Source organism: Pteronotus mesoamericanus, unplaced genomic scaffold (genome assembly GCF_021234165.1).
Source record: "Pteronotus mesoamericanus isolate MK-2021 breed Mesoamerican mustached bat unplaced genomic scaffold, CSHL_Meso_final contig_101, whole genome shotgun sequence".
NCBI classification, from domain to species: Eukaryota; Metazoa; Chordata; class Mammalia; order Chiroptera; family Mormoopidae; genus Pteronotus; species Pteronotus mesoamericanus.
Window position 1 is genome coordinate 24,163,268 of NW_026555001.1, and position 27,266 is coordinate 24,190,533.

Genomic DNA, 27,266 nt, shown 5'->3' on the forward strand with positions numbered 1-27,266 from the left:
CCTTTTGGTTTGGCCTTGCCTGATTTGAATCAATATATGCTCAAATAAACTCTTTTGCGGGAGCACACTGCAAGTCATAGGGAGGGCATGGGGTTTTGGCACCTTGATTTATCATATTGAACGTAATTGGCGTGTCTTCCTATCCCAATCACATCACATGACATTTCCCATCTCCTCCTCACTGTGCTGCTTTAGCCACAGTGTAGAATAACGGGGAAAAGAATCCTTAATTCTTAAAGTGTCTATGCTTGATTTCCCTCTCTTTCTCACTTGCTTCTTTGTAATCCTTCCTTGCATGCAGTTTAATTTGCTTTAAGTAAAAATACGTGTTATGTAACTGTATTCCAGTCATGGTGATGGATGCCAGGAACAAAATAATTGATAAACCAAGGATTTTCCTTGAGGAAAAACTCAGTTGAGTGGAGGATAAAAACACATAAAGAAGTAATGAAAATATAGCCATGTAAAAAACACAACATATTCTGATGAAAAAGCATTAAGTAGATGTATAGGGGCAAGTACCCATAGGTAAAGAAGACCTCAAAAGATAAAGTTGTTCTTTAATTAGATTGCAAAGACCAAGTAGAACTTGCCTGTTGGGCGGGTGAAACAGTATTCCCGGGACTTACTATGACATGTGCAGGAAAGACCTGAAGACAGTGGGCCTTACGTTTTATTGAGAGTGCCGGGTGACTCTGTGGGAGAAATAAAAGGTGAGGTTGACAGTGTATTTTGGGGTTAGATCCTGAGTGCAAACGTGTCTCATGATGAGACGCACTTGCCATGGAAACAGCTTTCACAGGCGTCTGGACCGTGACACCTGAGAGCAGAGCGCACTCCCATCCCCAGGCCTGTGGCAGCAGGAAGCTCTCTGGCTTTCACCCTGCTTCCTAGCTGTCCTTAGCTTGTTTCCTGAGCCCCTGAATGTCTCCACCTTTCAGGATTTCTCTGGTTTCTGAGTGTTGCACAAGGGATTGATCAGAGAGAGGGTACTCTAGAAGAAACCCCATTATGCAGAAGTTTTATGAAAAGCTGTAGAAAATAGGCTTTTTGGTGAAGCAACAGCAGTAGGACAAGAGGAAGGTGTGGGGGTGGGGCGGTGGAGAATACTCAGGAGAAAAAACTGATAGAATATTGTAACAGGATGTGGGTGGTAAGGAAGATGGGACTTCATGACTTATAGGCCCAGGTGAAAATGATGGCACTAAATAAGACAGGAAATTAATATACTTGATTTTCTGTTAACTGTCATTTTATCAGCCTTCTTAGGGGAATGGTCTGCATCCCTCTTTGAGTCCCTGAATTCAGTGAATGAAACAAACCAACAAACAGTTGCATCAACACTTTCCAATGGAGCTGGCTACAGGACCCCTAAGTGGACCCAAGTCTCTCTCACTATGACAAAGCTGACTCTTCTTTCACTTGAGAAATGTGGGCAGTGAGTGGAGGGTGTCTGGTAAAGTGAGAGGTGGCATTCTGATTTAATCTCCTGACTTAGTCTGGCAATAACTCACCTCCTGCCAGGACTTGGCACACTTCACTGCTGCTATTGTCTTTATAATTATGTTTATTCAAGCAACCACGGGGGTCCTGTGGTCAAGTGAGTGTGTCTACCAAGTGCTCCTGGCCTCAGCCTCTTGTGAGGTGGATGGAGATTTTCTCAGGTCCCCTTACAAACCAATGATAAATTACTTTCAGTGAGCCGAGGTCAAAGGCATGGAAAGAATAGAAAGTGATGACACTGAGGATTTATATGGACCCTTACATGGAGACCAAGTACATCAAATATAGGATCTAATTTGCCCTCTGACACCTGGGAAGCAGAGGGCTTGCAGGGAAAGCAGCAATTAGAAGCTGGTATGAAGCTTTGGTTTAACAACCTTGGATTATCAATAAGACAACATGGTATCTGTCTCATTTTTCTTTCTCTCTCTCTCTCTTTCTATCTATCTAATCAATCTGTTTTTTTTTAAATAAAACTAAAGCTGCTTGACCTTCCCAAGATGGTTTCTAAGCTATTTGTTTCCCTCCCTCAGCTGGAAGGACTTGAGCAAGATGGTGAGAGCAATTCCCCATTGAGCAGCGAGCCATTGAGTCGATTCCTTGAGGAAGCGACATGCTGATATCAAAATGTGCATTAATTATCGGGCTAAATAAACAAGCAAGCTGTGATATGGAGAAATCTATGATGAGGTCATTTCTAAAAAGAAAATTAAATATTGAAGATAAATAATTATGGTTGGAATAAATTCCCAAGATTGATTTTCACGCGTTTGTATTCTACCACTTGTTATCTGGAACTCCCTAGTGAGTGAGAAGTCTATTCTGTGCTTCTTCAAAGACACAGGAGGTTTTAAGTGGCTTGTTGCACTTATCTAACTGGACCAAGGTGACACAGAAAGCAAGTGGGAATTCTGACCTTATTCCCTATGTCCCTATTGAGGTCTCTTTCTATGCACCTGTTGTGTGAGACCACTTCTGCCTCACCTGAACACCACCTTTCTGGTGACTTTTCTACACAAAGAAAAAGAAGTTGATAATGGTAGAAACAAATGCCACAAAGGCAAAGGGGACGAGTAAAGGGATTAGCAGAATGATACAGAAGAGATTACAGAACTTTCATCTGTTGCGGGCAGCTTTGGGCCAAGGAGATACAGGGAGGGTGACTAGGTATTTACAAGTTGTAAAGAGCTGTAAAGGGGGGATTTGGGAGTCCAGGGCTGGCAATGAGGGACGTGGACATTCAGGAAATCACCCAGGAGAGGAGCAGGCTGAAGACTGAGGAAGCAGGATCCAGCAGCAGTAAAAAGAGCAATAACAGACAGAGGTCTTGAGGGAGTGGGCCATGTGACCCTAAGGCTTGCCAAGGTAGTTCTGCTGCATGTTTATGATTTTTCACATTGAAAACACTTGGAACAAAGATAAGATTCATGAAATGGCTAAAATATTTTCTCCCAGGATATTTAAATCTCCAGAAATGCACACAATTTTGTTTTAAAGGCAAAAATTGTAACATGTCATTAGTTTCCGAACAGGAATGGGTGGCACCCCCTGGGGGCGGCCCATATGTGCACATGTGAGGCTCAGGGAGCCCTGACCCTCCGCAAGGACAAGGCCGCTGGGAGGAGAGGTGTCTTCTCACCACGTCTCAGCGCCGGCTTTCGCGTTGCTGATTCTAAGCATGGGCTTCCCTTGTTTGACAGACCCAGGGGAAGAGGAGACTAAAAAGATGCTATTTTAGTTAAACAACATAGTTTTAGTTTGTTTTTTTTTTTTGAACTGCCAGTCTTTTCGTCTCCATTCGTTCCTTGTGGAAGTCATAATTTTCAGTTTGAAATGGACAGTGCCCAGTTATACCTGCAGAACTATGGATGTAATTGTTCAGCAGTGGAATGATGACTATAGAAAGACGGGGCTGTACTTACTAACTGGATGCAAAAGACACAGCAGGAATACAAATTGTCCCCTCGAGTGAGCTGCATTGATTTGAGAGTCCTGCTGAATGGCGCTCCCTTTAGAAATAGCAATGAAAATCACACTGAACTGGGTACAAAAAGTAAATGTACTCAGTTTTTTGAAATTACCAAAAACCTTGATTTTTATAAAAACACGCTGATGATTCATAAACAATGTTTCTAGAACACAGCTCTAGTGAAACGGTTTAAATGGGTAGCAACCTTTAATGAAATTAATTAAACTATAATCTCATGCCGTGTAATTCCAGCAGAAATTAAATTATAGATGTCAAAATGTTTTCTAAAGCAAGCTGAACCAGTTTGATGGTGAGGAGTCAAAGGGCTTTAGAACTTGGTTTTATGCAAAAAAAAAAAAATTATAAGAAGCTAGGCAATTGCCAACTAACTGTGTGGGCTATTGTAAGCGCAGTTGGATTTTAGGTGGGACAAGTCACCTCTGAAGCATAATAAGAGTTATTTAAAAAAAGAAAAAGAACACAGCAGACCAGTTAGAGAATGATGCATTTCTTAATGAGTCACATGTGAAAGAGGCAAAAAGCCCCAACAGAGAAGACTTGATGCCAGAAGTTTTCCTTCTTCACTGTGCAGTGTGGAAACTCATGGTATTTATTTTTAGGGATGTTCCAAACAGAGCAAGGTTTGGTCTTGTTCTTTTCCACATTTGTAAGAGGCACTATTTTCCTGGTGAACTAATTTTAGGCAACGGAGCGCTGATAAACCTATCTGCCTGTCTTTTACAGTATGTGGGTGGTTCTTTTAACTGAAGGCTTGAAGGCCAACTCAATATTGATGGAGAAGGACCTCATGCTCTGGATGAGCTCTGTTCTATTAGGCAACACAAACACATGGTATTTCCACAGTATAAGAGCCACTGATTCCTACCCTCAAAACCTCTAAATTAGGGTCTTACCAGAACCTTTAGCTGAGTACAGTTTATGAGTCTCTGTTCTGGTTTTGATGTTCTTTGGTGGTGGTTTGGACTTCGCGGTTGACAGGTCTATTTCTGTGTTCTGGTTCAGCTGACATTGGACTCTGCTGGTGATATCAATTTGAACTGTAAAAGCTTTTGTCTCTCTCACTGCAAAGGCTAAAACTTCAGAATAGGGTTTTCCTGTAATATCTTACTCAATATGTGGGATCTATAAAAGCTAAGCTCATAGAAACAGATCATAGGATGGGGGTTGCCAGGGACTGGGAGGTGAGAGAAATGGAGAGATGTTGGTCAAAGGATACAAACTTCCATAAGATGAGTAAGTTCTGGGAATTTAACGTACAGCGTGGTGACTATAGTGAACACACAGCATTCTATGCTTAAAAATTGCTAGGAGAGTAGATGGTGAATGTTCTCACCACCAAAAAAGCTAATTATATGAGGTGATGGATGTGTACTTATGCACAAACTTATAATGATCGCACAGTTTACACATATTAAACTTGCACATTATGTGTCACTTATATCTTAATAAAGCTGGAAAAAAGAAACACAAGTAAGAAAACAGGGTTTTCCTCAACTGCATGTTAACTGAACTGGTTAGCTGATTTTATTAACATTCTCCACATTAACACAAATACAAAAAAATGACTGTAGGTTGCTCCTCTCTATGTATAGTTCTGTGCTTGCTGCAAAGGGTCACCCTTACAGTTCCATCATGATGAGAAGAAGTCATAAAATTTCATAAATTTTCTTGTCATAGGTGGGAGAATATAACTTTTTGGGTTAATGTAGAAAAAAGTCTATGGTCACTTCCTGTAATCCGTAAAAAATTAAAATAATGACACTTTTCTAGTATGTTCCAAGTACTGATTGAAGTTTGATATATGAAGCAGGTCCTATAATAGGAATTCAATGAACATTTGTGGAGACAGTGAATAGTCATTACCTCTTTAAAACTAGTGACAACCATGTAGACAAATAGATATCAGGCCCCTTTTTTTACATGAGACAAGGAGAAGTCAAATAAATAACTAGAGTTTATGTTATTTTAGAAAATTAGAGCAATATAATGAAACTTTGCTGCTTAAAATATTTTGATTACTTACTTGTGGTTACATTATTTAGATTTCCTAATCTCTAGTTTTCCCGATATTCAGCAGATACTGGCTCTTTACCAAGATTATTAACAAATTGCCATTTGAAATCTTTGAACTGACCTTAAAAGCAACCACCAATATTGTGAAAACATCTCTCTATATATACTTCACTTAGTCAAAACCCACGTGGACTATACTTATATTCCTAGGTATACACATTTCTTTACTAATTTTGACATAAGTTTTTATCAAATTAATTGCATGATACATAGGTGAATGTTTGAAGAGTTAGCAGGAGCTGTTTCTAAGCTCCTGTAGTAAACGAAAAAGTGATAATTATAAGTGAATATTATTTATTCATTAAAGAATTCCAGGCATACTCTCAGTATATAGGTAGCTGAGGTTTTGATAACATAATTTAAATATATATGTCATTTATACACATATTGCATATTACGTTATATTTATGTTACATATTCTATATGTTATTTATTAAATATATATGCCTTTAAGGTTTTTTTTCCCAGTAAAAAATGAGAGTGAAATTTGGATATAGAAGCAACTAATCTGTCCAGAACTTATAATCAAGAGTAGTGCTAGTTTTGCACTTCTAGGAACATGTTCTTCAAATGGTTGAGTTGCAAAAAGATCATTCTAAATTCTTGAAAAGTCAAAAGCATTTTCATAAGAAAATAAGGAGTGTTTGTTTCTCCCCATGACTCTCCTGATGAAAACATGCTCCCGCACCCCCTCCTCGCAGCTGGCTCCCTCTCCTGGGAGGAAGCCGTGTTCCAGGGATAGGGGACCTACTGTTGCCTCCAGCTGGAAATGCAGCCTCTGATTAGCTAATCGATTCTCAGAATTGATTGGCAAATAAGTGTGCTCTCAAACCAGGGGGAAGAAATGAGATTCTATAGATTTCTCTCATTCCTCATTATGTTTGTAAAGTAATTTGGGCTTGACTCCTGCTGGGATATACAACTTTGCTCATTTTCCACGTTTTCCCTCCGGATAGCCTTGCCAGGGCAGAAGCTTCTCATTTTCCCCTTACGGTACCGACACAGGTGATTCTGACTTGAGCCCAATTTCCCTCTAATAACATGGATTCCTAGTTTTTGAGTTTCTCTTGCTTCCTCTCTCTAGTTTCAAAGAAATCTTACTGTAGAATTTGATCTCTCAACTGAGTCTTAAGTGATGGGTAGTTGATGACCAGGGAGCGGGGGAAGTAGGGGGCTGGGCTGCACTGTGACCTCTGTTGACCCTAGACATTTATGCCTTCACAGGCTCCCTCCTCCATAAATATATTTATCTAAGTATATATATAAATATATACATGTGTTTATGTTTATGTATACTTACATAAACAAATATATACACATATATTTATATTTTATATATACACACACAAAAATATACACAAACATGACTGTGTTGGTATAAATATGAATACAGTCCAGCCTGCAGTACATTAACTCATTTTCCAGTTTTAAAAGAAATGTTTTCATCGACCCCTAAGTGTATAATGAATCCCTATGCACTGCGGTGACTATGTGTCAGGGCTGAGGTCTTCTTAAAGAAGTTCAGCAGGAGAAAAGCATAGGAGAGAAGGAGGAGGACGAGTAAAAATCATTTCTTGGAAGCACAGGGGAGACAGGCCATGAACACCTTGTGCAGGGGATTGGTTTATACCTACCAATGGTGGTAGCATGTAACGTCAAATGAAATATTCAACAGATTCAACAAACATTTGTTGAGGGTCTTCTTAATGCCAAGTCCTACACAAGGAACCTGTATAAATGATTTCATTTAATCTCGATAATGTCTTCGTGATCACTGGCACTTTCTTTGCGGGTGAGGTAGCCAAGCTGGGAAAAGGGTTCTTGCTCAGGTGTCGAGGAAGAAGGGCCTGGGTCGGACCTGGAGATTGTTCCAACTGATGGAGATGGTCTATGGGACTGACTTAGTCAAACGCTGAGATTTTTTTTTCCTCCTGGCTCAGAGCTCCTTGTTTCTGACATGGTGACAATCAGTCGTGTCTCTGAGCACGGGTTTCCCCAAGAGCGTGAGTGTGGACACGCTCACAAGGATGCCAGGGTTTAAAGAAGGTTTAACAGCACTGCAAACTATAACGCAGTGAAAGAACTTTGTCATTCTCTCGACTTCAAGCCTTCCATGGGATGGATAGAAAACAAAAATATACATAGTTATAAGTACATGTTTATAGCTAAATATATACATTTATATGTCATACACGTTAGTAGCGATGGCCTATTCTTTCCCTTTCCTTCTCTCAGTCTGTCTCCCTCAAGAGAAAAATCTTCCTAACATTTGCAGACATCTTGGGACGGGCAGCAGGAACGTGAACCCATCCTGTGTTGAGTGATAGTCCTTGATCTGGCATACAAAGGGCTTTGACCAAGTAAAGGTTCCTGTGGTTTTTGGTATTTAGTTTGGAAACTGTTCCCCATTTTGGCTGAGTGAATCCAGTGCAGTCCCTATTCATTGACTGACATAGAAGAATAGTAATACTTAAAAAACCCAGCATACCCTTCTTTTGAGAAATATTCACACGCACGGGGGACCTTCAGACAACTTATGGCATATTTGAGGGGCTATCTCTGACTTCTGTCGTACAAAGAATGTGATTAGAAGGTTTGATTGCCTCTTTCTGTGGGGACCTAATAGGGGAGAATGAAATTAAGAACACGGTGACATGACAAAGGCTTCCTTTTGAAACATTGTTCTCTTGGCCATTGTCTCGGGGAAATTCCGAAACTGTTCCCTGAGACCAGGGCTAGATGGCAAAGCTGTATTGTAAGTGCACATGCTTTATTTTATCTTTTTAAAGAGGAATCTGCCTGTGCCCACCCCAGGGACCTCCTCACAGGCTGTGAAACCTTTAAAGAACATTTCACGGGGCTTCGGAGCCCCCCGGACTCCAAGGGGCGCCTCTGTGAAACTGCTTATGCGTTGAGTTGATAACGAGGAGGTCTGCAGGCCAGCATCTGAAACGCTGTCCCCCAGTGGAAGAGGAATCAGCTCTGATTTCAAGGGTTCGTGTTTTATTGAAACAGTGCTTTTATGTATGTGGACTGTGACTACATCCTTGCGCGCCATGGCGTGTTTTCATTTTGGAGCTTCAGATGTGCGGAGCCACACGCGCTGCATCTTCCCAGAGGCACTTGCACGATCATCAGGAAGGGAGGTGTGGCCGGTGGCCAGCTCTCCACTGCGTGGCCAGGGAATGAACCTGAGACCCTCCAAGGAGGCGCCCCTTGCTTAATGTCACAGAGCGTAATATCCCTGGCTGGGACCAGAAACTGGCTGGCTAGATCTTCACAGACACGGCCATGGCTGGGGACATGGTTTACAGTGGGGACAGGAGGGCCTTTGGAGTGGGTGTCTCTGCCGAAGGCCCAGCCTAGGGTCGCGTGTCCTGCTTCTCCTTCCATGTCTCTATAGGAGACCCACATGGCCAGTCCTTCCCCTTTGCATTGGCGACTGAGGGGACTCTGAGCCCTGCTCAGCCTTGGTGCTTCTCCCTGCTGGTCTGCATGGTGGCCCGGGCCCTGTCTGCTCAGCTTGGCGGGGTGGGGGGGCTCCAACTCAGAGGATGACATCGGAAAGCCGAGGAGCATGGGGCGGAGACCTGACTCCATCAGCTTCTGCTGTAGGAACCCGGTTTCCACCTGCTGCTGCTCCTCCTGTGCTGTCACCCAGACGGCTGGCTGCCCCAGGGCCCTGGGTCCCTGGGGGCACCCAACCTCCTGTTTCTGCCATGCAGTGTCTCTGCAGTCTTGACAGAATGGGAAACTGTAGCTCAGACTTCATAGAAGATGGTCCCCATTTCAAGCTCCCCAGGGGCGAATCCCTCAGTGCGGGGAGTGGGCTTAGGGCATTTGAATGCATTTTTTGGTTTTCAAGAAATAATAATTTTGTTTTATTCAAACAACAGAGAAGCTTGAAAAGTTTGTCAGTTTGGTCACAATGTTTGAAAGCTTTATTAGATGCAGTTTTGCCTCTGGGAAGGAACACATGTTCTGATAGTTCAGAGCTGAGTCAAACATGGGTCGGGGCACTTACGGAGCCACTCCTTTAAAACATGATTTACGTTTCAGTGACAAAGTGTGGACGTGTTGCCCCTTTTCCTTTCTCCTCATCTTGGCTCTTATAAAATGGAAAGCGGCAACTGTAGGACTCCATAATAAATACTTAACCTCAAAATTATTCAGAAACTTTGTCCTCTTCCAAATAGATGCAGCAAATAGATCTAGCAATTCCTCTGAGTGTAATTACTAAGTTTGGATGTATGGGAGGGTAGAAAGGGATTTCGCTGATTGTTAATCTTAAAGCACAGCACGGACGTGGGGAGAACAAGAGATGCAGAGGCAACGTGAGAGTTTCAGTCCCAGCCCTGCCGCTCCCCAGCCCTGCCCCTCTGGGAAAACTCGTTTATCCCTCCTGGGTCTTCAGGTTCTCAACGGGGAACATTACTGTCCATTCCAAAGACTTCTGAAGATTTAATAACATGATCTATGTGGACTTTATAAACTGTAAAGTATTGTGGAAGCATGAGTTAACGTTTACCTTTGCCCTTCTGAGAGCAGGAACAGTTTGTGGTGTAAAAAGCTGCACGGGGCGAGTTTGATCCTTTTCTCATTCTCAATGAAGTGGGTCACAGGTTATTGAGAAAAGCACACATCGTGCTTTTTTACTTCCATGAGTTAATGACCGAACCAGACAATTTATTATTTTTATGTCTACTTACAGTATTGTTATAACCATCTGTATTGGGGGATTCTGCACTCAAAGAGCATTAGAGCTGGCCGGGCCTCGTGGATTCCTAGTCCACAGCTCCCCAGTTTGTGAGTGGGTAAACTGAGGCCCGGAGACGGTGAGCAGCTGGCACGAGTCAACAGCTTGGTTTTGGCTGACCCAGGGCACCGCCGCTCACGCTCTGCTCTCCTGCCGGGCCGCTCCCTGGACCGGTGTCCTGGGTCGGAGTGAGGGAGCGGACCGCTGAGGCATGAGCCGAGGGCTCCTGTCTCCTGCACGCCCTACCACGCTTGCGGGGTTTCCTTCTTCCACCCTCTGTAAGGATTCTTCTAGGGCGGAGCTTTGTGTCATGGAAGGAACAGTTCTGTCCCCAACTAGCTGCCACTGTCAGGACAGGCCTTTTCAACTCTTCCTTCCACTGAAACCCTGCGTCCTCTCCCGAGGTTTTTATGAGGCTTACATGCCATAATTTATATAAAGCTTATGGCATAACGTCCGGTCATGGTAGAGTCCAACATTTGTGATTTGACTGAAGGTTTTTAACTTCCTCTAAGCCTTCTTGGAAGGAATGACTTGCCCTTAACATCAGGGAGGTTTCTGCTTGTTTTGTTTTTGTTCCTGAAAGTGAAAATATTAAGTATTCTCAGGGGCAGTGGAAGGAAGGACCTTAGGGGTTACCCTCTTAAGTTCTCCATCCCCCGCTGGGCAGGCCCATGCATACGAAGGGCAGTGGAGCGGGCAGGGGGCCCCTGGCTGACCTGGGCAAGGCTTTCTCGTGACCTTGACCTTGCGGCCCTCAGGAAGAGCCTCCAGCTTCCTGCTCTGACAGAGAGAAATTTTCCGCTGGCCTGTGAGGCACTTTGCAGGCAGGTACGTTCCTTAAGTGCTTGCTGACAGTCTGATAACAGAGACAAGATCATGGTTGTATTGAAAGGTCCCTGACAGAGAATTTCCTGAAAGGCGCCCCCAAACATCCTGTTTCTGTGGCTAATGGACTCCGTTCCGGGCCCTTCCAAATGATGGACAGCCCTCCGCGACAGCTGCCTCTCCACATCCTGGTGCTGATGGAGAAAAGGGACAGTCTCAGAGCCAGATGCAGCCACTGATGCAATGAGATTTTTCTTCTTTCTTTTTGAAAGGAGAAAACTGATATGAGAAAGAGGCCCAGCATTTGGAGAGTTTGACTTTTAATTCTGATTTTGTCAGTTGTGAGACCTCGTATAGGCATGTTGTGTAATATCTTTGAGGTACATTTTCATGACCTCTCAAATAGGGGTAATAATACAATTTGGGGGAATAGGCAGGTTACGGGCCTCAGAGACAAGTAGGCCTGGGTTCAAATCCCGCCAATAACCTATAGACCTGGAGTTTTTAGAACAGGTCACTTCACTCAAATGTAATGTCCCCGTTTTCCCATAAAAGCACCTCATCATGTTGTTTGGGAAGATCAAATGGAGTCGTGCAGGTCAGAGGCTAGCACTAAATAATGCATCAATTACTATCGGTTTTTCCCTCTATTGTATAGGAATGTAACAGATGGATAAAATAAGTAGTGAGTGAGACTATAGCATAAAACAGAAAGGAGAGAGTAACATCTTGATAAATTACTATATTTTCAGGAGGCAGAAAAAACAAAAGGTTCTATTCTCAGTGTAACCAGATGCTTTACCAGAGGGTTGCCCTGGAGGTGATCAACATTTTGGTTTTCTTTCTTGCTTGCTTTTTTTTTTTTTAAGTTTCGTTTTGTTTCATCTTTTATTTATTGTTGTTCAAGTTCAGTTGTCTCCATTTTCCCCGGCCCCACCCACCTCCACCTCCCACCTCCCACCCTCAACCCTACTGGTCTTTGGCTTTGACAATAGAAGTACTCTACTTCTTGGTGTGAGTCAGACCAGAAAAGCACCCTGGAACTCTTCAGGCTGTGTCTTGGAATGACGAATCGTCTTGGCATTACCGTCAGCCCTTTATGAAGCTGGGTGGAGGATGAATATCTTTCATTGTCTTAGGCAGATGTTTGATAAGGCTCTTTGTTTTCAGAAAACTGACAAAGAAGCTGACCCAATGTTTTTGGGGTTGGGGGCAGTTGATAAGTAGGAAGGCAGGAGGCCTAGTGATTCCAGATCCTTGGTTTGAAGCTCTGGGCTGCTTTCATTCTGGGACACGGATGCTGAGATTACTAAGAGCTGACAACTTGAGTCCCTCCTTCGGGAAAGTGGATCATCATAGTGAACTAGGGATTCAACCAGCAGAAACATCATTGTTCCAGTAGAAGCATCCCCGATTAGACCGTGTGGGGTCAACTTCTCTAAAGATACACTGTGCCCATAGGGATCTCTGACACTCCCTAGGAGTCCAGTTTATTCCATGCTGGGCATTGGAAAAAGACCTAGCTCTTTGGGCCAAGCATGCCACTGGGGTTCTTGGACAATTAAAGAGATTAATATTTAGAGGAGATTACTGGACTACCTGCTAATAAAGAATTGGGTTTCCAGTGGTTAAGAGGAAAAAATGAAAGTATCAAGACTCTATTTGAATCCTTTTATATTTCTGTTTTTAATGACCTGTCTTACTTCCAGCATCCCTCTTACATTCCATCCAAACTTTGAAAACAGCACATGGCCGTACCTGTGGACAGACACCTCATGTGGTGGTCAGAGAGCTGCTCTGCAGAGCGGCCGCGGGGAGCTGCGGGGAGACATGTGTTCCCTTTGAAGAGTGAGCATGTGACTTACCACCTTAGGATGAGGGAAAATGAAAACCCAGACCAAACTCACTTCTAGTAACATTGATCTGACCTTCAGTTGGGAGTCCTGAGCATGATATTTCTAAGGTCTAAGGCATTTATTACACAAACAAATTACCAAAAAGATCCCATTCACTATAATCAAGAGTGATTATCCTTTCATTCTCTTTGTGTGTAATTGTGGTACTTTGTTTATACTTTTAAAATCAAGTACAACTTTTTAATGTAACCTGAAATCAGAATATAGTCACTTCACTTTCTTATAATTTGCTTTTGATTAATTCAATTGTGAGTTGCTTTACTAAATATTTGAACTTGTGAAGGGAGAAAAATTTTCACATTTAGCAAAAATGGCTTTTCTACCAATATTGATGTAATTGTTTGGTTTTCAAGAAATAAATTGCTTCAAACCTTTAAAATAAATCTTTAAAGTGGTAGAACTTTGCTTGCCAGTTCTCAAAAAATAAATAAATAAATAAATAAGAGAAATAGTTGGAGAATAGACACATACAAAATGAAAGGAGATTCTTTCCAATAATGATGTTTTGGATTTAGGGATTTGAGGATTTGATAAATACTAGTTACTGGCCTGGCCATATGACTATTTCGAATCAGAACATAAGCAAGAATTTAACTTTTTAAACCATACTATTGTGTGATTAATTCTCAGATGACATGACTGAGTTACCTGATGAGGAACTTTTTTTTTTTTTTAAATAGGCTTAAATTTGCCCTGGCTGGTGTGGCACAGTAGATTGAGTGCCGACCTATGAACCAAAGGGTCACTGGTTCAATTCCCTGTCAGGGCACATGCTTGGCCCCAGTTGGGGGCACTCAAGAGGCAACTGCAAGTTGATGTTTCCCTCTCTTTCTCCATCCCTTTTTTTAAAAATAAATAAAATATTTTTTTAAAAATGGGCTTACTTTTTTAAGAGCAGTTTTAGGTTCACAGCAAAATTGACCGGAAGGTACAGAGGAATTTCTTGCACCTCCTGCTCCAACACGCACAGCCTTCGTATCCTCTCCGTCACTCACCAGACTAGTACGTTTGCTGCAATCGATGAATACATGATCAACATAACAATCCAGCTTCTGTAGTTTCCAGGAAGGCTATTCTTGGTTCTGTACATTCTGTGGACCTGGACAAAGATATAAGGACATATCTCTACCAGAACAGTATCATACAAAGTAGTTTTACTGCCCTAAAAACCCTCTGTGTTTCACCTCTCCTGTCTCCCCCATAACCTCTGACAGCCACTGATGCTTTTTTTGCTTTGGTAGTTTGTCTTTTTCAGAATGTCATATAGTTGGAAACGCAGAGTGTATAGATTTTTGAGCTTGGCTTCTTTCACTTAGTAATGTGCATTTAAGTTTCTTCTATGTCTTTGTAAGGCTTGATGGCTCATTTCTTTTTAGTGCTGGATAATGTTGCATTGTCTGGATGGACTGCAGCTTATTTATCCATTCAACTGCTGAAAGGCATCTTGGTTGCTTCCAAGTTTTGGCAATTGTGACTAAAACTGCTATAAATATTAGTGTGCAGGTTTTGTGTGGACTTAAGTTTTTCATTCATTTGGGTGAGTACCAAGATGTGTAATTGCTGGATCATATGGTAGGGAGTATATTTAGTTTTGTAAGAAATCACAAAGCTGTCTTCCAAAGTGGCTGCACCATTTTTCATTTCTACTAGCATCTTAGCATCCTTGCCAGCATTCAGTGGTCCAGATTTTGGCCATACTAATAGGTGTGTAGTGGTATCTTGTTTTAATTTGCATTTTCCCAATGACATATAATGTAGAGCATTTTTTTTCATATGCTCATATGTGTATTTTCTTCAGTGAAGTGTTTGTTAAGACAACTGGCCCATTTTTTTCATTGGGTTGTTATTGTTAAATTTTAAGAGTTCTTTGTATGTTTTAGATAACAGTTCTTTATTAGATGTATCATTTGCAAATATTCTCTCCCTGTCTATGTGGCTTATCTTCTTGTTTTGTTTTTTTTTTTTTTTTGACAGTGTCTTTGCCATTGCAGAAGCTTTTAATTCCAGTAAAATAAAAATTATCATTTTTAAAAAATGAATTATGCCCTTTTTGTTGCATCTAAAAAATCATCTTCAGCTCTGGCTAGTGTGGCTCACTTGGTTGGAGCGTCATCCTGTAAACTGAAAGGTGGTGGGTTTGATTCCCAGTCAGGCCACATGCCTAGGGTGCAGGTTCAACTTCTTTTGGGGGTACTTATGAGAGGTCCTTGGTCAGGATGTATAGAGGAGGCAACCAGTCAATCAATGTTTCTCTCTTACATCAAGGTTTCTCCCTTTCTCTCTCTCTCTCCAATCCCCTCTCTCTCCCTTCCCCTCTCTCTAAAATCAGTAAGCATGTCTTTGCGTGATGAAAACAAATAAATAAATAGTCATCTCTATATCCGAGGTCATCTAGGTTTTCTCCTATGTTACCTTCTGCGATTTTTATTATTTTGCATTTTATGTTTAGGTCTATGATACATTCTGAGTTAATATTTATGAGGGGTATAAAGTTTATGTAGATTCTTTTTTTTTTTGCATGTGGATATCAATTTGTTTCAGCACCATTTATTTAAAATATTACCTTTGTTCTATTGTATTGCCTTTGTACCTTTGTCAAAGATCAGTTGACTGCATTTATGTATATCTATTTCTGGGCTCTCTCCTCTGTTCCGTTGATTTATTTACCTATTCTTTTACCACATTGTCTTGCTTAGCGTAGCTATATAATAAGGCTCGAATTTGGGTAGTGTCAGTCCTCTGACTTTGTTCTTCTCCTTCAATATTGTGTTTGCTATTCTGTGCTGTTTGCTTTTCCTAATACACATTAGAACCAGTGGGTCAATATCCACAAAATAACTTCCTGGGATTTTGATTGGGTTTATGTTGAGTCCTTGTCTCCTAGGGGGGCCAGTTACCACCCTGGTGCTCCTCCTCTTACAGTGCAATAACTCATTTGATTCAACATTGTGAAGATAATCAAAGATCTGGTTCATTTCAGTTTGCATAGTATTTTAATTATGAATATGCCATATGACTTGGACATCTATGTCGTTTCAAGATTTTTCCTGGTAGGTGTACCACATTTTTAATAAAAAATTTAAATTTGTTATTAGCTTTATTGAGGGATAATTGACAAATAAATTGTATGTATTCAAAGTGGTATACACAGTGATGACTCGACATACACATATATATATCTTGTAAATTTATTACTACAGTCAGATTAATAAATATATTCATCACCTCACCTAATTACCTTTTGGTTTTTAAATGTAGTTCTCATCTTTTCTCTCTAAAATTCTGAGGACTTAGATTACATAAATAGTCAGGAGTAAATTACACACACAACTTTTCCATCCTTATGCTTTAATTCCTGCCTAAATGTCACTTCTGTTGATAGTATTTCCTGGAGTTGCTTATTCATAATGGTGTTCTCTCCCAACAATTATTCCCTATGACATTTGTTACTATTATGCTATCAGCTACAAGTTATTGATTAGTTTATGAACCAGGAGCTTCAAAATAAACCCAATGAAATTAGAGGTCATGTCTTCCCTTTTTATCATTGCATCTCAGATCTCAACACAATTCATTGAGTAAATGTTTACCCATATTTTATTTAGTATATTTTTATGTCTAGAAGGTGCCATAAGAAGTGATCACAATTACACCTTGGTTTGATCTTTAGATGGAAATGTCTTTTCTATTTTATATCTGTTTAAAAAAAAGAATGCCTTTTTAAGAAGGAAATTGTATCAGAAGGTACTACTACCGTCTATCCTGGAAGATCATTGTGTGTTTTGTTATTGGCTAGATTTCCATCCCTCAGAACTTTTTCACTGATAAATTCAACTAATTCTCCAGTTCCCATAAGGAATTCCCAAATATCTTAACAAAGACACGCTTGTCCCTTTTTGAGCTTGTCCCATCTGGTGTCCATGCTACTCTGAGTGTCTGGCCTATTATGTCTTGGAGAGATGTCCAAATTCCAAAGTGCGAGCTACATAGTAGCTTCCTAAAGCAGCTTTGGCATAGTTATAGTAACCATTTTTATATTATTGGACTTGGGTTGCTAGCAAATATTTCATGATAGTAAAAAGGTGATGATGAACACTTCAAACGTGAAGCTTTTAATTTTCAGATACTTACGCAGTAGTGGAATCACTTGGTCAAAGAATGTTGCATCTTATCTGATGCACTGGCTGACTCTAGAAACTTCATCATCCCTAACACTGGCTTTTTAATAATACAAGAGCTATAATGATGATTCATCTCCAATTCTTGAAAAATAGTACCCCGCATTTGCAAAGAGCTTCGATGTTATTTGGGGCCATGTTTTGCTCCAAAGAGATAACCCTGTTATACCACATGCAGACAGCTTGAACATTAACCTTTCATCTCTTTTAACATGGAGCCTTGAGACAGATTCATAGAGAGCAGGCTGACAATTGTTGGGGTGGGTGTGGAAGGAGGGATTGAGTAAAAAGGAAAAAAAAGAGAGAAAACCCACAGACACGGACGCCAGTGCAGTAGTTGGAGGGGGAACGGCCGAGGGAGGTGGGGGAGGGTGAAGGCAGGGTAAATGGAGATCAGTGGAACCTTGACTCGGAGTGGTTAACCCACAATTCAGTGTACAGACTATGTGTTGTAGGATTGTGCACCTGAAACCTGCATCATTATGTTGACAACTGTCACCCCAATAAATCCAATAAAAAGGACAAAAATATGGAGCCTAGTTTGTCAGTCCCAATTTGAGTGGTCTTTTCTGCCCTCATGCTTTAGGGCACTCTTTTTGCTAGTGAAGTTTCCAGAAGCTGCTCGGCACACCGCTCCCTCTCGGGTTCCCTTCCCCCTGAGTATAACTTGGGACAAAGAATACTAACCTATACATCATTTTGCTCCCAGCACAACCTACCCTGTAGACTTAATAAAATTTTTATCTTTCCAGATAGTGCATCATCTTCTGCCAGGGAAGCATAAGATTTAAAAGTAGTTACCTTTCTTATCACCCTAGAATGTAAAACAACAATATTCCTCAAGTAGACCTTTAGCAGAGCACACACAGGTTCTGAAACAAGCATGGGCCACGGAGCTGCGCTCACTCGTGTGACCTTGTGATTTGGGCACTGGGTCGTCAGCAGCATGCGCTGCCCCATGGACCTGGCTCTGTGGGAACACACACAGAGGGTAAGGATAGCGCCAGTTCTGATTTATTGTGCGTCCTCTTTGCCAGGCTTTATGATAATACTTTTCACAATAATCTCAAATACTTAAAAAGGCCATATCACGTTGTTTTGATCAAGTTTTTAATGTGTAGGTAACAAAAATATATGGTTTACAGATTATTGGAAGGTCTGGACTCAGAGAAACGTTTCTTTCCTGCCTTCCAATCCAGTTTTGTCACAATGCCCTTACCTCCTCCAAGCTTGGCCAGCCCTTTATTTCCAAATCAATACTTCAATTTTTCATTGATTTTAAAACTTTAATTTTTTTATTTAACTTAAATATTTCCTCTCACTCCCACTTCATCCCCGTTGACAACTCACACTTTCCGTGGACTGGCATATTTTCAGTTTGGAGGAGGGTGTGGTGAGCTTTTGCACGTCTTTCTCGCTTTATTCCTCCATTTCTCTGCACTCCTATCCATCTTATCCGGAGTGGAAAGGGGACAGTAGAGTGGCAAAGGTCACCAAACACCTCCCTTGGCCGGGGCAGCGTTAATTAGGCATCAATGCCCTCTGGCTGTTACATTCACGTCAATGCCAACTACCAGATGCTCCTTTCACAGGTACTGTTGTGGGCTCCTTGGAGAGCTTGCGGTAGTTTTCCAGGGACGTACTCCAGAGCGTCTGTGATATGACCCGGAGGTGATTGTCTGTGGCCTCGCCGCCTTTCTCAGCTTTGTCATCTGACACCTGCAGCTTCTGTCTGCTGGAGCTGATTCATTCCTGCCAGGAAGCCCACGTGGATGCACTTTTTTTCTGTAGGTCTACAGCGTGGCTTTCCCTGACAGGTCCACTTAGCTCTCACTAAACTTACCAGCACGTGTCCAGCTGCGAGATGAAGACTAGGGCTCCCACTGCAGTTGGCCCTGCTTACTCCACTGTCAGGGCGGCCCTGGCCAGCTTCTGATCTCCTGAACCTTCCAAGTGAGAATGTGCCCTAGCCCCTCAAGATCTGTCTCCTCAGATATTGATCTTGCCCTTTGCTCTGCCCAGGGGAGGTGGTAGAGAGCTAACGTTAGCAGAATCAGACGCTGTTCTGGGAATTCAATGGAACTCTGGAATTGATGGAATTGCGGGCTTGCAGCCCGGAGACCTGAGCTGAAGTCTGACTTCTGCTGCTTTTAGAGTCTGTGACTTCAGGAATGTTATTTAATCATCCAAGTTGCAGTTTTCTCAACAGTGTGTAACGTTGTGCAGATTAAAATGGAAAATGGGTGTGGAAGTTGTTGCGGACCGTGTAGCACTACACAGACATGCTCTACATGTTGCTTTTATTTTGATACTTATCTCTTAAATTCACACTAAATTATTATTATTAAGATAATTTTTATTTGCACTGGCTATGACAGATTATGAAGCTTGTCCTGAGTAGAAATTCCTTGGGTAGATGACTTGAAAGTAAACATGGTATGAAATTTAAGAAAATATTATTAAAAGCAACCCATTCTAGAATTATGTGTATAAACAGATGTATAATATTAATGTATGTTTTATATTAACTTAAATTCACATACTAAATATTAATTTGTATGCTAAATAAATAATATGACTGGAAAATAAACCCAGTTCTTAGCTTTTAATGAATAATAGTAATTATGTATTGCCTTTTGTCTTTTTTGCTTCTTAAATATAAAATAAAGCATATAAAGAGAAGGTTATTTTTCAGTAAAATATTAATACACAAAGTAGAGAGTGCAAACCTTTCCCCTCTTAATATCACTAAGTGAATAGCACTGTAATTTTGGTGTATTTACCTCCTGAAATTTTTCTTTTTATGGCTTTCAATTTTTTCTATCCCTATCTGTCTGTCAAGATTATTTTTTTAAACTTCCTTTGAATTCAATCTGATTATATTTTCCTAGCAAGTTATCTAATTCATTTAGATTTTTATTTTATTGCCACAAAGTTGTACTGACTATTCCCTTTTATTTAAATTATATTTTTTAAATATCTTGGTTCATATCCTTTCCTCATTCTTAATATTGTAAATTTGCACTTTTTACTTGCTGAAGCTTATAGACAATCTATTTTTTTTTAATTATTGAATTTATCGGGGTGACATTAGTTACTAAGATTATATAGTTTCAGGTGTGCTATTCTATAATACATCATCTGTATAGTGTGTTATGTGTTCATCATCCCAAGTCAAGTCTCCTTCCATCACCCTTTGTCCCCCCTTTACTGTCTTCTATTTTCCCCTACCCATCGTTTCCCCTGGTAGTCGCCACACCATTGTCTGTATTTTTAAGTTTATTTTTCTTCATCCCTTCACTTTTTTCACCCATTCTCCCAACCCTCCCTCTCTTCTGACAGCTGTCAGTCTGTTCTCTGCATCTATGAGTCTGTTTCTATTTTGTTCATCGGCTTATTTTGTTCTTTGGATTCCACATGTAAGTGAAGTCCTGTGGTGTTTACTTGTCTTCCTTTGACAGGCTTATCTCACTTGGCATAGTGCTCCCTAGGTCCAGCCATGCTTTGCAGAAGGTAAGCAGTCCCTCTCTTTTAATGATCTTTTTTTTTAAAGAGCCATCTCTGGTTTAACTATCTCTAATTCTGCAAGTTTTACTTTTTAATATACTAACTTTTGCTCTTATCATTATTGGTTTATTCATCCAGTTTTCTTTTGTTTTACTTTTGCTTATTTAAAAATTAAAGCTACTTTTTAGTTACTGATTTTTCTGTTCAATGTTTATAGGATTTCCTCCTTTATTCTCAGAGTTCAGGAAAATTCCCTATAATATGTACAGGTGAAGGTCTCCTCCAGCATGTGGGCATGTTTTTCATCAGGTCAGACTATTGGTCCTCTTTTATTCCTTCAGCAATTGCTTTTACTGCATCTATTTCCTTCCCTTCTTGCAGTGCCCTGTTTTACAGATAACGGCTTCCCCAAATCTGTCAGCCATGTCTGATCTTTTATCACATTCTTTTCATTTTTGTTTTATTCTGGAAATTTGAGTTGGACCCCTAAATGACAAAGTTTGTTTTTGGCAATGTCCATTCTGATATGTACTGTTACTCTTAGAAGTTGATTTTTTGCTTTTGCAATCAAACTCTGGTATTTTCTTTTTTTCTTTTTCAATTAGTTTATGTACATCACTGTTTTGTATTAGTTTTAGGTGTACAGCATAGTGTGGTTAGATAACCATATAATTTCATAGTGTTCCCCTCATTATTTCCAGTATCCACCTGGCAGATACATAGTTATTACAATATTATTGACTATATTTCATGTTTCCTATGCTTTACATCCCCGTAACCATTTTATAACAACCAATTTGTATTTCTTCCTAATCCCCCTTAATTTTTTTCATCTAGTCCCCCACCCCCTTCCCTTTGCACCTATCAGTCTGATCTCTGTATCTATGAAACTCTGTAATTTTCAATAATTCTCTTCACTAGTCCTCCCTCCCATTTTAGGCTTGCCAGCTATTATTTTCATCAGCTCAATATCTGCTTAAATGTTTTCACTTGTTCATGTCTAGCATTTTAATATTGTCTATTTTCTTAACTTAGGTTTCTCTTTTGTCTCTGGGATTGATGTTTCTTCTTATGTATTTCTTGAATATTGTGTCACTGTTGTGATTGGTTCATGTTTATAAAAATGTGGAAAGAGCAGCCTCAGTGACGATTGAAACATCATCTGCTGTGGTGCAGACACTATGTCTTTTCTCCCAAAAGAAGTTCCCTCTAAGAGTGGGTGTGATTACAGAGGCTGGGGCAGGTGTGGGTGGGAGGGTGCCACATGCCTTTGTCCCTTGTACACCATCCATAGCAAGTGAAGACTAGAACAAATGACCTCTGTAACCACATCTGCTGGAGAAGGCTGGGGCAGTGCCACTGTTTTTAACATGCTTGGTGACTTCATTATCAACTGCTCTGTCCTTTAGGTTTGATGGTAGATTTTAGGAGCCGCATCTTGTTGAAGGTGCAGTAGCTAGTGGGACCAACAGGAGGAATTAATTAGAAGGGCAAATGTGATAGGTTTCCTTTTTCCCTCCTGGCAGCTCTGAGTTAGCTGGGGTATTGCCTCTTCCTCTTGTTTGTTTTGACTATTTCTCCATGCCTTCCTATTCTTGTTCTTGACCCTGAATTTACATTCAAAATGTAATCTGTTTTAGATGAATTTTAATTGCTGGAGAATTATTCCGTCTATAAAATTAGATTGGCAAGATGTTGCCAATATACTGTACTTCCTTTATAGCTCTGAACTCCACCAAATGCCTGTTTACATATGGTATAAATTGAAGCTTATGAAAAAAAGAAATAAACATTGGCATTTTTTGTGAGTAATGGGAAAATAGACTGGAGACTTAGAATAGAATGTGAAAGACCCTAGGAGCCTCAACCAGATCCTATGTAGAAAGGAGCTTTATTACAGGGTTTAACTAAGGGACCAGCATAGTGAGATTAACAATTCAGAAAGCTTATTGTGTCCCCAAATGTTCTGTGAGAAAATGTGTCACACTTTACTAGCTAAACACTGCTATTATTGAGAGACTGGGCTTTAGGTTTGCTAAGTCCTGTTAATGATCACATCTCATTTCCCAGTTGCACCAATTAGTTTCTTAAACATTAAAATAAGCCAACACAGCATTTAATGATCTCATGCACCATGAAATCTGGAGTTAGGCAGTTAAAGAACCCAACTGTCTTTCCCCCTTGGAACTGCCATCTCCATCACACCCCTGGCCTCTCCCCTCAGGTCTACCAGATGGCTGCTGCAAAGCTAAGCATCAAGTCTTCACGCAGCAGAATCTAATGTAGGCACAGCATCTCTTCTTCATGTATCTATATCTTTACCAAAGGAAAGTAAATTCTGGATGTCACCCAGTAGACTTTTTATGAAGCTTGGGCTTGAACAGGAATACATTTGTATCCCTAGAACAATCACTGTTTAGACAAATTATGATTTGTGCCTGGAGGCTGGATACAGTTCCACCCAAATAACATCAGTAGAGTCAGGATTCTGGTAGCAATACAGAGGAGACTAGATGTTGGGTAAATGTCAGTTTGGCTTCGGAATAGAAATACAGCTATTTGACCCAAAAGAAGACCTACCTAATTATTTTCACAGCTTTTGATTTTGGTCCCCAAATCCTCGTCGTCCTGCTTTGCTCTGGCACCTTCCTGGGCTCACTGGCTCCCTGAGGGGATTGTAACGTCTGCATCCTCAGCTCTTTCCAACTCACCTGCACACATGGCGGCCCGGCACTCACCTGCCTCCTCCCCTGTTCCTGCCCCCTTGTTTCTAATTCCTCTGTCCTCAGCCCTTTTCCAACAGATCATCCGGCGCCTCCTTTTTTGCCTTCTTAGAGTCTTTACCGAGCCAGAAAAAGTGGTGCATATGTTTTAGGGTGAGCTGTTTAGTACACTCTGCAATGTATGCATTGGACTTGCCAAAACCCTCCAGCAGGTTTGTTCTTGTTTTTGTTTTTGTTTGTTTGTTTGCTGAGATTAATCATTCCAGTCCTGATTCCAAATTGTTCCTCTTTTGCCTAGCTGGGTCGGGGGTAGGACAAGAGTCTGCAACTAAATCATGAATCTTGGTCTTTTACAGAACCACACAGTGGCACTCTAAGTGTGGTCCCTGCACTGCAGCATCTGTGTCACTGAGGAAAGGGTGAGAAATGTGAACTCTTGAGGATGTGCCCAGCAATGTGTTTGAACAGGCCCTGCACCTGAGTCTGATGCATGTTCAACCTTGAGAACCACAGCACTAGAAATAGTAGAAATCTGGGGTTTAACAGTGTGACCTTCGTTGAGGTTTTACACCTTTCTGAGCCTCTGTTAGAGTTAAGAAAACATAGTTATGGGTGATAGAATACCTGATGAAGATTAAATGGGTGTCTATTTGTAGAACACTTAGCTTAATTTTTGTCACTTATTAGGAATATAATTTTGTCCTCATTTCTTCTTCCTCTCTTTTTCTGAGTGTTATGTATAAGAACTATGTTTTGAATACACAATTTTCATGCTAATCCCAGCCCAGAAGGCAGAATGATTCTAATTACTCACCTGACATGGTTTCGTACTGTAGGCTCCTCCTTGGAAAAGATCAGTGTATGTTAAGAACTGACCTCTCCTCTCCCAGCACTATGACTTTGTCCTCTGTCACCTGCTTTATGACTCTCCGACACCTAACTATTTTGCCTTTACTGTGCACAGGCTGTGCTTTGAGGAGGTAGCTGCAAAGGATTCCCCCAGCCACACACTCTTTCTTCTTTCTCTCTTTCATCTTTCGATTGGGATTTGTACAGCTGGTATTTTACTTTCTTAAAACTCACTTTTCTTCAGGGTGCAAACGATGCCTGAATATGCCAAGTTTCATGGCTGTAGGAATGTAATTGAGAAATAGCACCGTCTGTCCATATCCTGTCTGAGAAATGTGCTCAAGTCGATGCTGATGGTTGTTGCAAATAGGCTCAGTCAGTAGCACTGTGTGGCTTTGCTTTTTGTCCCACATGGTAGCACTCTGTCCCCACAGAGCTTGGACATCATTTCTGGTACCACACATGTGTTTCTAAGCCATTCCAGCTCTGGCTCTGTGGAGCAGCACATTCACTCCCCTTAGTATGGGTAGTGGGGATCCTGTTTCCAAATGCTTCTGGAAAGAAAGACTGGCTCCTTTTTTTTTTCCTGGAAAAGCCTATTCTAGGAACTGTAATTTAATAAGAGACAGCATTTCCTGAGCTCTTACTATATGTAAACAGAATGCTAGGTGCTTTAAAAACATTGTCTTGGTTCTTTACAACAATCATTCAAAATAGATATAAGCACCATTTTATACATGAGGAAACTAAGGTTCAGAAAGTTTAACTGATATTTTCAAAGTCACACAAGTACTAAATATGAGCACTTTATTGCTTCTCAGATCTCTCTGATTCCAGGGCCCCTGCTGTGTTCAAAGTGACTTGCTGAATAGGAAGGCAAATTATTAGGAATGTACCAGGAACCCTTCCATACTGGAGAATATGATTGTAATGGAATTTGGTATAAGGTAACCTGATTATGTGTGTGTGTGTGTGTGTGTGTGTGCGCGCGCGTGTGTGTGTTTTAGGTGCTGGGCTAGACACCAGCTAAGAGCTACTAATAATGAACAGACTTCCTGCTGATGACTTGAAGCTTACAAGCCTGCTGGATGTCATAGGATCATCGTGTACCTAGCTGAAAAAGAGCGTAGAACGTGCATTTATTTATTGCTCTCTACTCCACCATTTATTAGTCATCAGCAAGTATTTTCCACCTGCTAGGCCTTGTATTACGCACTAGGAAAATGCAGAGAAAAAAACAGTTCCTGCTTTGTGGGCCTTTGACTTCCTCCATGTCTTAGAGAAGTTTTATTTTCTGTTCAAGATTATCGTGCATTAGCTCTTTCAAAAGTTTAGGAAGGAGCATAGTTCTGTCTTAGCTCTGCCATATTCACTAGATGTATGTCTGTAAATTACTTTACTTCCTGAGGTGGTTTTTTCATCTGTTGGAAGAGAAATATAAAGGCTTATGCCAGCAACTTCTCAAAATGCGGATCAAAAAAGATCATGTATGTAAGGGCAATCTGCAATCTCCAAAGCATAATAAAATAGTGTTAATATAGTTTTGATAACATTTTACTATTACTATAATTATTATCACTGATTTTTTTAAAAGATTATGTAAATAAGTTAATGAGCCTATCACTGCTCATTAACTGTGAATTCAGTGAAATATACTACCTCACCTTCTTCCCTTAGAAACTAAGGTCAATGGTATTTTCCCTCCTATTTCAAAAGTTTTGACAGTTTCAGTAGCTCTTGCCCACTGTCCTGCAGAGGCTTGGTGGAAGCTGATTGAGAAGCATCGGTAAGGCTTGACAGGTAGTGTACACGGCAGGTAACGTGGCTGCTTTCAGACCTTGCCTCCCTTTTATGCTGAAAGACTTCTGGCTAGATAACATCCTTCTTTAATTAGGGGATAGTGACATCTAACTGATGGAATTGTTGTGATGATTAAATCAGATAAAAATATATGGAAATGATCAGTATGTTGTAAATTATTGTAAATATTTATTATTATTGTGTTCAAAACATAGTTCTAGGAGGTAGGAATGATAAATTTAAAGAAAGTTTTAACCAGTAATTTTCCTGTTTCAAGAAAATTCAGGTAAATCCAGAAAAATATAATTTGATTGTTAGTTTCTTTCATTTACAGAGAAGTTTGTATTTATATTGAAGCCAAGTAACATTCAAGATGCGGCTTATGGCACAATGAATTCTTCCCCAATAGTCACAAAATTGGTAGACCCATTTCTGGTTTTCCGACCACGCTATCCTTGGTGCATCCTCTCCTGTTGTTATGTACAGAAGTTTATTATCATTATCATTTATATATCTGTTTTATCTCTGGATTAGGAACTCCTTGAGTATAGCTAGTCTCTCTCAATTATCTCTTTATTTCCAAAGCATTTCATAGTTCCTCGCACATGGAAGACACCCACTATCTGTTGCATAAATGTATGATTGCTTCTAAATATACTCATACTAAGGGATTCTTTATTATATAAAAGCAATTATACTGGGGTTTCTTAAACTATTTTATTTCTAACTATGCATAAATTAGTGACTTATAAATTTGGTTTTAGACACAAGTTACAAGGAGTCCAAGGTAAAATTATATAGAGGTGCTTTGTTTGATCTCAAAAATACTTTCTGTTCTTTTGTATATAGATCAGAAAAATGTTTCAGGGTAAGCCTTCTTAGTATTTTTATCCCAAAAGATAAATGTTTATGAATAACTTCTTTTTTTAGTACATTTTAATTAGTTTTTAAGTGAAGTCCAATTTTAAGCAGACATACAACATAAAGTTAATTAATTTTTTTTTTCATTTTGGAATAAGGTCACCAGTAGTTTGAAAAATCACAAATCTGCTGAAGAGAGCCGGGATTACTTTCTTAAGAAATAGAGACCGGATAAAGAATGAAGCGCTAGCAACATGTAAAAATGAGAGTTAATTTTCTGCA